Raw genomic sequence first — 13,615 nt, forward strand, 5'->3', positions numbered from 1 at the left:
ACGCGTTGCCGCTTCGCCAGCCTACGATGGGCTTATGTTACGTGCCGCGTTCGTGGTTAAACCGAAGTGTGTCGGATTTTGGAGGCCGTTCTCGTGCGAACGGTCCGGTACGATATGAGCCAGCTACACAGTTTGAAACATTTTGCTGTCGAGAGGGCTTCGTGCTATGCTGCTGCAGGGAAAACAGGGCTTTGCTTTGAAGATAGTTAAAATGGTGTTAAAAATCGTACCAAGGGATTAGTCGCACGATGCTGCGGTGCGGTGTGGAATGGGAAAATTATCGGTCAATGGGATTTGGATTCAAAAGACCCCTTTCCAAATGGCTGTTCCCTCTTTGGTAGAATGCTTACGCCAAGAAGGGTAAGGGCATCGCGATGCTATCAACGCAGCGAACGGTGTAAGGATTAACCACTTCTGTTCGTTTGCGACTCGTGCTGGGACTGCTGGAAAGGAGGAAAAAGATGGGACTGCTCACAGATAGAGGATAATCTTTCGGGTTTTTAATTAAACATTTATTGCGACCCCTTGGTTGCTTTAAAACATGCTGCAAAACAGCAAAAGATAACGTGGAACTATTTTTTTTATCTTGATTTTCATTTATTTAAATAATACTCGACTTTGTATAAATTTAATAATACTTTTCTTAAAGTAGTTTGAAAGTAATTATTAGAAAAAAATTGATTAAAATTTGTGAATAAAAAGCAAAAAATTCTGCCATCAATCCAATCGGGTTCGTCGTTCCGAAAACAGAACCATTACTACTAGCGCCATCTAGGTGTGAGACTCGGAAACCTCAACATTTTCGCTTCCCAGGCAACACATCAGCGCCGTTCGGTATTCGTTTTAAATTCCAACTAAAATTTAGCTTGCCGTTTGATTTCAACTATCAATGAACTTTACTTTTTCTATCTATAATAAATATGGATCTAAGATACCGCTCATGTGCGTTGATTATTTATTTCTTCAAACCAAGATGCTGTTGCTGAAGCTCGTAGTCATTGGGCTACATTCTCGTCTTCCTAAGAACTTAGGGTTTTAGAAAATATTTTTCATTGTATAATAAATTTTTTAAAGTTCTTAAAAGTACTTCATTAAATGCCTTTTCTTGTTTTCAATATAAAATCTGTTGAGAAAGACTAAATATATTCGAATAGCAGATGTGACAAATATTAACTTCATCTAGACTTCAGACTTCCATCCAATCAAACTATTTAGCTTCATGCTCACTGCTAAACCTTTATTTCTCTTCGCCTATTTAAAAAAAAGGCACACCATAATCAACCGAAAATTGCGGAAATCCATTTTCACACCTCTTGCATAGCTGTCAATACATTTTAGAAAACCCCCGGCGGCGTTTTGAGGAATGTCCCGCTCATTGTTACCCGGAAAAATACGCCGAATTAAATTCAATCGCACCTTTCTACCTCGGCAGGAACCTTCACAACAACGCACATCTCATAAATGGCCAATTCCTTTAACAATCCTCCGACGTACATCATCACAACCGACAAGCTGACGTTAATAGCAGCCCGGCCGAGATCAGGGAACCCAGACCAAAGTAGAGTCCCCTTAGCGCAAGCGGATGCAACGGCGTGAAATGAAAACACTGAGGTCACTGCGAAAAGCAGGATCATGTAACTGTCCGTGCGTAACGCTACCGTGTTTTTTTTTTGCTTTTGCTCTGCCCACAGAATCGGCACCTTTTTGCTAGTTGTCGCGAGGGTCCCACCGAGGGTGCTCGGTGCGGTATGTAAGGTTCGGTTGAAATATAGTCATCCGTTTGTGTCCCTATCGCTCGCCATTTCCGGCGATCCTTCTTTCGATGCTTGCCATCATCGAATCGCGGTAATGAGAAAGAATAGGAGAGAGAGATAAAGAGAGAGCGCGCGAGAGTCCTTTATTATTGTTCTTTCGTGAGCAACAAAAAAGGTACATTCGGGTGCAGGGTGCATCGGCTGTGCCCCTGCCAGAGCCTTGCCTTTCAACAAGGATCAACCCTCGTCGGTTGGTGGCTGGCGTCATTATTATCCACATCCCTGCGCGGGTACAAACGCCGGCAAAAAGAAATTGTCACTTCAATGTCGGATTGAATGAAAAACGGCCTGTACTGCCATGGTACATGGCTGTCGCACCTATCGTCCTGCACCATCCATCCCTCGGTGGTCATCGGGCTCGATCGGCTGCTAAGGGTGCCTTGCTGAATGTTTTTCCTTCGCCCGAGGCTATCACCAGGTTCCGGTGTCTAGTTTGACTTGCAATGCAATGAAGTTATGCAGTTGACTGCGATTCAATTCACATTTGTTGTCACCGTCGGCAGCACATGGTGGGCTCATTTTTCACCACCTAACCGTTACCGTTACTCTGGAGGGGTTCATTAGCTGTTTCTCAATATCCACGGGACTTTCTTCCTCTTTCTAGGGCATTCTTTCATTAGGCTCCCTGCTGCGTACGATAGAAGAACAGCAAAAATACTGACCCAAAATAACAAAACCGATAGTCACATGTTTGTGAAAATCTTTTATGAGCTGTTGTTTGTAAATAATGTTGTTAATTCCCTTTGGCTCTCTCTCTTTTTTTCACTTCGCTGAGCGCTTACGCAGCAAACAAACCCTGGGACTGGTTTGTACCTTTTTGTCCCCCTTGCTCGGTTCCCGTGCTTTCAAGGGCAATGCACCGCGAAATGGGAAAATTGCGTACAGTTAATACGAATACGGTGCTGTTTTTCATGGTTCGATGGCCCGTGTGCAATTCTCTTGCGAGTGTCCCTTGCGAGGCCATGTTTTTGTAGCGACGATTGGTGGAAAATAAATCCGGATCAAGTTACAGCGCTGGTACGATGTATGGGGAACGCACGCACAGTTTGATTTACGTAACAGGAACTCAAGGCCCGCTCAGATGCTCAATGTTCCCATTAACCGACCGAGTCATAGACAATTTAACGAATGAGCGATGAAATTTGCATAAACATAATGCACTCGTCCGGGAGGGTAAAAACGATAGGAGCTAATGAAACTGAGCCAGCAAAAGAGAGAGAGAGAGGGATTTCGAATTTATCTGATCCTGAGAAATGTTTGGTTGGTTTGTGATGGTATCGCCGAAAATGATCCTTGATGAACGTTTATGTGATAAAATCGTTCTAAGGTTGTGATAAGTGATCTGTTGCAGTGGCTTGGGACATAAGGGACTTCAACGTCACTTTTAATAAATTTTGAAACATATTGCTCTTCTTCAAACCCCAGGATTTTCTTGTCTTTATTGATTATCTTAGACGAAAACTTGAAATTGATCAGGTAACAAAAATTCTTTTTACAATTTTTTCCAAATACAGCTCCAAGGGAGTACTTCATTGTGGGGGAAAAACATTCTCCATCAATTGTCGTATGGAAATTGACTTCATCTTGCACAACCCGGTCACATATCCACCAAGGCTCGCCATCGAGACGCAAAACACCTACCGTTCAAATAAATTTATATCACTCAACCCTCCCGCAAAGTCGGTAACAAAATTTAATTTAACATTATTTATTGCTCCTCCTTCCGACCAAAAATCAACCGGAAAAGACGCTTTCCCCCAAAGGAACTACCGCGATTGGTATTGGCATAAAAATACGGTGTCGGCCCAAACTCGCGCTCCCGTTTCGCACGCCTAAAACAACTATTGGAATTTATGTTTGGCACCAATAAAAATACCTTTAACTTTCTCCCTCCCTGGTACTGCGAGCAAGGTACTAGCGTCAAACGGTAGACCACGAAAATATGCTGTCGCTTTCGTCGCCGTTCGCTTATTTGCTTTCGCTTCACCGTGAAGGCATTATTTTAATTCATTAGAAAGTGTAAACTCGTTCCAAGCGCACTCGGAGCTCACGGTATTACATCTTAAATACCAATTGAAGTAAGGAGTACCCTTTTCCCCATCGAATGGAGCATGAAATGTTGTCGCTCTTTGCTTGTTAGCAGTTCTCCTTGGTTGGGTTGTTTGGGTGAAAATGTAAAATTGGAAGAAAACTGAATCGGAGAAGTTCGTTTCCGTTTTGTCTCGATGAAGAAAATGAGGCCGTTTTCATCAGTTTCGGTAGTAGTTTGGCTTGTCTTAAGGGTGATATGTACTAGTGGGCTTTAATAAGGTAAGGTCATAAATATTCCCCTTTTCCCTTGGAAGAACAAAATTATGTTCTCTAGACAGTAATGTTCACTTGCTATTTTAGATTACTAGTAAGATTTATTGTAAGTAACCCTTTTCAAAGGCTAACGTTCTTGATAGTTCGTCCCTTGATTGCCTCAAGTTACGTTTTCTTTCTCTCTCTTTCCCTCTCTCTCTCTCTCTCTCTCTCTCTCTCTCGTCTTGGCCAAACGATCTCTTAGGTCATGCCTCTCATTTTTGGCTAACAAAATATAATGATACCACTTAGTTGAATAGTCAGTCATCACTACGGAGGAATGGTTCGGATTAGATTCGAGCCCCGTTTCTGTCGTGCGAAGACCAGTGCCTTTGTGCCGAGCCACGACCAAGCAATGTTTTGTGCGAGTTTAATTACTTTGTGTTTGTTTGACATTCATATATGTCCTTTATTGCACGTCCTTTATTTTTATGTACAGGATAACCTGGCGGTTTCTCTTTATTTTTTATATGTTAGTGATTTTGTCAACTTTTTTTTACTGATTGTTTTTGCAGCACTTTGAAATGCTTTTGAATTAAGTTTTCATTCGAAATGATTTGGAAATTGAGCTTCTTTTGTTGCTGTACCATTTCTTGTTTTTCTTGTTTTTTTCTAGCTCTTTCTTTTTCTTCTTTTCCGCCTTCTTCTTTTATATCTTAACTGCTATTTTCTTGTCTTTCTTAAATTTTGAATTGTTGATAACGGCATGGCTAGCTTATGTTTCTTGTTATAAATTTATCACCTGTCGTATAAGCTTTCAAACCATTTAACAGCTTTTATCATAGAATTTTTGCTAATGCTGTTATATCTCTTATATTTTTCTACATGTCTTTTAGAGTTTGATTTCCTCATTTAATTTTCTAAAAATGGTGACGTTTCTCTTATTTATTTTTATTTTTTGTTTGTTGTTGGTGATTATAGTTCTTTCATTTGAGTATTTTTATTTTTTTGTGAATTTTTCATATTTTAAAAATTTTTATGCCACATTCTTTCAATTATTTCACTTCTTTAAACGAACACGAAGGTTGTTTTGAATTTAAAATTTCAGAAATTATTTTGTAAAATATGTTCTTACGATATTGATGCTGAAAAAACGAAAATATGTTCTTACGATATTGATGCTGATTGAATTTAAAAAAAAACGTATTTTAGAGCATTTTGTTGATGTTTGCTAGTACTCTAATGTCTTTAATGCTAAAATATTAAGTATTTAATATTTGAAGAATAACATTTTGTAATTTTTTTTCACTATGTACAAATCAACACCTCCCTCAACAGTAACTTTCTCTATCCACTGGCTAGAGAGCATCACACATATGCACGGCTGTATCAGGCAGCTCTGAAGAGACGTCCGTGAAGTCAACCATCTTCTTTAAGCGATATCATAAAAAATCGTAAACGGTACCAGCAGCATGCCAACAAAACACACCTCCCAAGTGTACCGATTTTTTTCCCTACCACCTGCTTTTGTTATCTATCGTCAAGCTACTATTTTTACCAGCCATAAGAATAAACCATCCCCGTTCGGACCCGTACAGAAAGATTTGCTTTCATTGACATGATTAAGTGCCATATTTTGGTCTCGGTAATATTTATGATTTTAATCATAAGCCGTGACGTGGCGTACGCTTCATGTTTTATGACAGCACCACAGGAAGTGTGCTACGAGTGTGACTTAATTCGCTTTTTCGCTCGTCAAAAACACCTATCGAATGTCGCTTGAAGTTAACAAAACGCACTCGCACACACGCACGCTATTTCGCCTGACAAAGAGCTGTAAACGATGCCAAAACCATAACGTTTTGGAGAATGAAAAACATTTAGCGTGTAGATGCTACACATCGCACAAGCAGGAAATGTCTATTTCACACTCAATTTTTAGAGCATTCCTGGCTACGATGCTTCCATCGCCAGGTCCAGGGCGACGGGATGCGGCTGCTGGCTTTTTGCTTTCCTTTCTCGCTCGACAAACCCCCTCAATCACTCTATCGAGCATTACGCGCGAGGCGCAAGTGACTGATTTTCCATCCACGGTTTTTGGGTGGATGGTTGGGAAAATTTATACATTTTTTCAACCGTTCAACTCCGAACGTGCTGCTGGTGCCTTCTTTACGTCCTGTAACCTCGCGGCAACTGCTGCCATAACACGCTGAATTTCAATGAGATTAGTCTTCATGAAATATTTATGTTTGTTTTCAGCCACCTCGTTGCTCGTATGACGTTCAGCTGTCGCACTTGCGGACCCGTTTTTTTTTTTGCACAATTTCTCTCAGGTGTGAAGCTTGGTGTGTGCTTCCGGCTGGTACGGGGAAAGCATGGGTATGAGGCTTCGTTGTTTTTCTTTTTGTCATTCGTACGCATTTTTTTGTCTTACTTTTCCTATTACATCTCTAGCACACGGTGTGTGTCCCTGCACATCCAGCTTAGGTTTAGAACGGTTCAGCACTCAACATCCTCGCAAAAGGGTGCCCGTCACCACCGTCAGACAATTGAATGCAAAATTATACAAATTTGCACTCCCTTCGGTACAAAAAAACTGGCGGAGAAAAGATTTTCCACCCAACCTGAGTGCTCACGAGACGCCGTGTGCGTGTGACAGGTGAAATTGACGTTAAGAAGGATTTCGTTTTCCCAAGTTTCCACGGGTTGGCCACGCACGCCATCCAATTGAACCCAATTTTTGTTGACGAAAATCTGACTGACTGACTCGGCTGGTTGGCAGCTGGCGAGGAAATATTTTGCACTGCGCCACAACTGTGACAAATCTTTCAGCCGCGTTGTCTTTATCCGCATCGCGCCAAAGCAAGGCGTCATCCGTCATGCGTAAGCAAAAATCCACCCAACCCTTCCTCTCATTATAGGCCTGGTCCGGACAGGGAATTTATGCAACCATGCGTTGCGAACGCGAGAGTGAAAAGAGTAGCAAAAAAGCAGTGCAAATTCGATATTCAATTGATTTGACTTCTTCCACACACCCTGTCGGTGGAAACTATCGAGGCATGGTTTTGGGAGCGCCAAGTCGGCAAAATATCTTTACGATAAGCAATAAGTCGTCAACCGGTACGGTCTCCACCCACCAAAGTGCAAACAAAATACGATCGTAAAATTTGAATAAGATTCTTCCATCCCCAACCGAGCTCCATTTTCCCTTGGGGTGGTGCGAATGGTTTCGTATGAATTTTTGCAACCCGTGTGTTTGAAACCATGGCTCAGCACAGGGAAGCTAATCTCACGTGTCGAAAAATGGCGAATATTTAAAGGCTACAAATGTGTGTGTGTGTGCGAGGGTTTATTGTTTCGCAACTCGAAGCGAATCTCGATGGAAATGAATTCCGTCATATCTCAACCGTGAAGGTATCGTTTCCTGCTGGGGATTGGAAATTTCTTTTGAGGATTGATAAGAAAATTGCTTCGATTGGTGACGTGCGTGTACGCGTGTGTGTTTGTGTGTGTTTGTGGGTAAAAATTTCCATACACATTGATTGATTGATATTTATAGTCTAAGAAGAGATGACTGTGTCAACAAACGCACGGTTTGTGATGGGATCGCATCGTTTAGTAAATAATCGGGCTTAATGCTATTTATTTATGTTTATGAGACGTTTACGTCGTGAAATTCTTCGCTTTGGAATCGATTACGGTGTTCAGTGAATAGATTATGGTTTAAGATAAACAATTAAGGAAGATATCTTCATCCAAAAGCACTTTGATTGCTAAATGTCTTACAACTTTTAACAAAGATAATTTTTTTTGAACTTTGATTGGATGAAATTAATAAATTATTTTTAATTCTAATGATAACCAATTTAATATTTTTTATTGAGGAAAACAAGGCAAAAACTATCATATTTGTTGTACTCAGTCATTCATCCATCCATTTTTCATATGCCACGTAATGGAAAAGTCAATCCTCACTATGGGGGAACGGTCCGCATGGGATTTGAACCACGTTTCTGCCGTATGAAGGCCGGCACCGTTGTCACCTGTACCACCAAACTGCTCCTCGGTTGATCAACCATTGATCGCATTCCATATAGTTTGAGCTTCCAGAATTGATTAAAACTGACATCCTCCTCTATCAAATGAACCTTGTACGGATGTTCTTTAAATGTTCAATGCTCTGAACCTTCAATAGAACATATACAATAATTTACTATCAAAAATGTTAGATTTTGCTATTTTTATAAAAAAATAAATCACCGTTTTATTTCCCCTCTAGCACTAACTGGCATTTAATCCATCACACACGTCAAACGCTTCATGCCTTCCTGAGCCAAATACCCTCCGACATCAACACGCTACTTAGCTCTCGTCGTCCCTCTCTCTCTCTCGCTTGTTTTCCCTTTTCTGACTACATTTCTTCTGTAATGACGGTCACACGGCACAACAGTTCCCATTTACCCAAGCGCTTCAACATTATGCTGCAGGATTTAAAATGCCACTAGCCGACACATGTTGCAATTCGCACAAACGCGCTTGGCACGAGTTCCAGCTTCCGATTGCGGGTCCGCGTACGGAATCCAACATTATCGTGTCCCTTTTTTTCCATCCGCTGGCTGGTGCGATGAGACGATTGTGTGCCGGATGATCCTGTCGACAATCGTCTTACCGTTTGGTGGGGTGACTTTTATTTTAAACGCACTGTGTTGCAGTGATTGCGATCGATTGGCGTTGGGCGTTCGATATTTGATAACATTACACAACGGCATCGTTATTCACAATTCATCACCAAATCGTGCACACAGTACGCGGGCCTAATTTCGAGCGCTACTCATTGACTCTTTCGAGAGCTCTCTTGGGCCGTGAAACCCCAGTACAAACAGTAAGTAACGATGAGGAACGTTACTCAAACGTATCAGCTGGGATGGGTCACGTGCCGCACTCGACGCTGTTAGGTGTCCCATTTCCTCTTCCGGACTTTTCTTCGGCGAGCCTTGGAAACTCGTGTGCGTAAGTCAAAATTGAAAAACTAGCACAAATCTTCTTAGGCTTATTACCACGCGGCATACGTCGGTCCGAGTCCGATACGATCAATTTTCCGAAACCGATTTAAAACAATTTCTCCCAAAAGCAAAGGGAAAAATCAAACAGCTACTTCGACACATTGTCCCGATGGCGGGAAACGCTGTCGTTCCATCCGCCCATCGACGAGGTCGTTATCGTTGATGTGATTCAATTAGAGCAGATTGCTGCAGCGGCAGCAGTCTGCAATATGCCACCTTCCGTGGCCGTGTGCCGTGCCGGTGGCTCAATCATAACTGTTAGTTTTGCACCAAAAATTTCACTTACCCATGGCAATGGCTTGGCCCGACTGTACTCGACGGTGCCAACGTTTTACCAAAGCGTGTCCGAACGCTTTACATCCATGCACTTTACTCCACGCAAAACCGAAGCGAATTTGACGAGCAAATATTTACTTTTCCATTTCGACTTCGGTCGAAGGACACGGCGGACCGACCGATATGCGGATGTAAATCGTTGCTTCGACTCCGGCGGAAGCGGCATAACACAAACGGCCGTCAGTGAGATGCTTGCCGAGGGGAAAAATTTGCAAACGGCGAAAGAAAGTTGAACAACTTCGGTGGCTTCGGAGGTTTGGGCCGAATTTTCATCTTGTTAATGGAAGTCAGAATATGAGTCGATGGAGTCAGCGGACGGTAAGCTACACGGCTCGTGACTACTTGGAAGGTTTGCATAGGCGTGCGTTTTGAACAGCAGTTTTCTCACTTGACTTGCGATTGCGAAAGCGTTCTTTCGCATGAGGGTTCTTGCAGTTGGCACTTAGGAAAGAATAGGGTATAATTTGATGATAATTGTTTAGATATGCTATAGAACGATTGATACAGTTTTATAAACAGGGTCATATTAGCGCTTAACATAAAGTTTTTTAAAACATCGAAGTATATTTGATTCGAAAGGCAATCACATTTGTTAAAAATCTGTCAAACTATCAGAAAATTCAGAATTCTATTAGACGTCCAATAAAACTGTCTCCTTATCTCAAACCCTCGATTTTGACACCCATCAATGTAATCATTATCGGGCCTCATTACTCCACAAATGTCACCAAGCGGTCGGGCACATATCCAGAATTAAATATCGAATATCCACACGCCGTGTCTACATCTGGTGAAAATTGAGGGAAATGTGTCACCAAACCAAAAAGATTCTCCCTCTTCAAAACCGGCATTGTGATTCGGATCCTGCTCCAGACAGTAGCGGGTGTCTCATTTCTCGCTAACGATCGAAAGATACCTTAACCCGGTGTCCCCGGAATGACACATTTCTTTTCGGCCCTAAGGGTGATCGGAACTGCCCAGAATGGAAAGAACCCATCCGATTTCCCTCCCCCGTTTCATGGACGGATGACTTCGGTGGATGAAGGCGAGAAGTTAATTGGGAAGTCTTAGAGTTAGGGATTTGAGATATGAAATCCCACTCGACAGCCGAATGGATCTGCGGAATAATGGGTTCGCACTATTTATGGGTGACATGTGGCTTCGGAAAGCCATTAGCGGGACGGTGATAGTGTCGCTTTTAATCGAAGAAAAATCCAACCTCAAATCCAGCCCGAGCCCAAGTGTGGCTTGCCAATTAGAGGACAGAATTTTCGGTCTGGAATTCGGTCTGACTCGTACAAATTAATCCACCCAGAAGGTACAAAATTCAACTTGATATCACTCTTTCCTGGCGTAATAGTCACACTAATTGCTTGCTGGCTTGGGGGTTCAACACGGAAAAAGCCCATTTGAAAAGGTTGTAATAACTCCATCATTAATCAGAGCCAATTTTTAACATCACAGGTGACAATTATGTGTCAATTGCTCTTTTACTGCCTTTAGTTTGCCTTCCCGTTGTACCCTGGATTTCCCAAGGTGGAAACCTTAATTATCACCACTCAATCATCAGGCGCTCTTTTGTTGCCGCTGTGTCCGTGATTTTTGCTGCCGATAAAAGCGTCCCACGGACGGATGGAAATTATGAAGACATTTGCACCGGGGGTTTCCCCCTTTTCCGAGGGTGCCTGGTGAGCAAATCGAGAAATTAATTCCTTTTCCTGGTGGATAGCAAAAAAACAACGTCTCATTGTCCCCTTTTTCAAACAACAATCGGTGCTATCGTTGGTAAAGAATGGACGAAGAAGCTGGCAATCCCAATCCCAAAGGTTTACCCGGCCGAGAGGAGCTTTATCGAAATGATTAATAGTGAGGACCCTTGGGAGAATGGTGTTCCTTTGCGAATGGGATTCTACTGGGTTTTTTTCTGTACAGACATTCATTACAATGATAAAGAATTTGCTAGGGAGGTTTGCCCTGACTATTGCTCAATGCAAGGACCACTACATCGTTTGCCGAGATTTGAAACCATTCTTACGAAACAATTGGGTAGCAGCAGCAAAAAAGGCAACGTACTATCAGTAAGCGACCATTCCTCTTCTCGACTTCCGGGAGACTCACTTCATTACAGTTCTTCAGATCTCCGTCCGATTCCGCACAAGACGACCTTCCGTTCCTAATGCCTAACGAGGCTCTTTTCACCCGGGCTTCCTAATAAAACACATTATAAACCCAAACAACGGACGTCCTTTCTCTGGGATCGCAAGCCTTTCCACCGTCAACAATGTAGCCGTTTTATCGGAGGAGCATCAGCAGCGACGGCAACCACTGCAACATGTACACATTAAAAACATAAAACAAAAGGCCAAACAACCCCCTGACAACAATGTGTGCCGTCTTCCAGACTGCGGAAAGTCACACTGCAATCAGCAAAAAACCCCACGACGGAAAACCTTTCCACCCTGGCCAATCGCTCCGTTTCCTGTTCCTAGGAGAGTCTAGGCGAGAGCGTGAGGGGATGGAAAACTTAAGAATTATCTTCAACCAAGACGATGTGTGCGTGTGTGTGCATGCATGTATGTGTGGTGTCGTTTTCTTAAGATATAAACCATTCGGACACTTCGGTACTCGGGCGGTGAGAGCTGTGCCGCAATGACGACTAAAAACCGGGAGGACGACATCATTTTCCATTGTTTTGCTATCCCGTACCGTTGTGCTTACAAAATCCGGACACGAGCGTGCCCGGACACGTACCAAGATGTGTCGGGTGTGTGCTGCTTATTTATGGTTGTTGTTTTTTCGATTGTACAACACCACGCCGTTCGGAAATGTACCACAAATTGCACCACCGTCGCGATTCTCTATCCACACACACATACCGAAACAGGGCAGGTTGATTGGCAGTGCAGTGCAAAAACCGCTGGTGGTTGTGCAAGATTTTCATCGGCGAAAGGAGATTTCAACAAGCACCGACAAGCCATGGGTAGTAGATGTAGCTTGAACGGCGAAATTTAATTTTCCAAACGGTATACTCGTTTATGGTGCTCGTAAAAAGGGGTTCGTTGTCTACCGCACCCGATGGCCCGGCAAGTCGTTCGAGTGCTTAACAAGGCGTGCTAATAAAGAGCAATGGTACTTTCGTTTTGCATTACGTTCGTTTGCTGAATGGTCTTGGAACATTCTTTCCCAATTTGAATTCGTGCTGGAGTAGAAGGTTGTAAGAATAAATTCTAAATGGTAGTTGGAGGTAAGGATAGTTTATTGAAATACTCAACTTTTAACAGATAATTTATCGTAAAATATTTACCTCATTAACACAAAAAATCTGAAATATTTTCCTTGTAATCATAAGGATCTGATTTTTAAGTTCTCTTTATGAAGTCAAGAAAATGGATATAATGTAGAGATATAAGAGACCTCATATCTCCTTCTTCTCATTGGCCTAACGGCCTCATGGTCATGTTGGCCATCTAACGGCTTATTACCACGTAGCTGGATAGTCAGTCTTTTCTACGGGTGAACTAGTCGAATGAGATTTGAACCCCGATACTACCGTGTGAAAACCTTAGTCGCTGGCGCCTCAACCACCGAGCCTTATAAGTGATTCTTGTAAGATCCAAAGACCTTTTTGGTAGAAATTTGTTGAGATCTAATGTTTAAGTACAGATTTTACTGAACACAGTACAGGACGAAAGTTCTATTCTGCTTGCTGTCCTATTTCTCTCACTAATGACCTCACTCTCTCTCTCTCTCACTCTCTCTCTCTCATTCTGACACTCCATGTCAAACAACATCCCATTTGCCAATCAGGACTCACCGAACGATGGGTAAATAGTTTTCAAATGAAACGTCAGTTGTAATAAAATAAATCCGCACTGCTGTAATAACAGACTCCGTGCTACACCCTTTTCCACTTTCGGCCCCTGTACAACATCCCTTAGGACCAGGGCAAAACCAGGAAAACCCATCTCCCTTACCCTACCAAGCGTCCCTTGGATCAGGGTGTTTGGTCTCGCTTTTGGCTGAGCTATCTCCTTTCTGTTGGTAGCATAAAGAAACCCTTCCAACAGAAACTACACAAAAACCTAAAACCTTCAATTCTTTCCGAAGGGTTTCATCCGT

General features: G+C 42.5%; 1 protein-coding gene across 4 annotated transcripts in view; it reads right to left on the reverse strand.

Moving 5' to 3' along the window:
• Positions 1-13,615, reverse strand: part of LOC118503793 (teneurin-m) — a 535,466-nt gene that overhangs the window by 470,039 nt on the left and 51,812 nt on the right. The window lies entirely within an intron of this gene.

This window comes from Anopheles stephensi, chromosome 2 (genome assembly GCF_013141755.1).
Source record: "Anopheles stephensi strain Indian chromosome 2, UCI_ANSTEP_V1.0, whole genome shotgun sequence".
NCBI classification, from domain to species: Eukaryota; Metazoa; Arthropoda; class Insecta; order Diptera; family Culicidae; genus Anopheles; species Anopheles stephensi.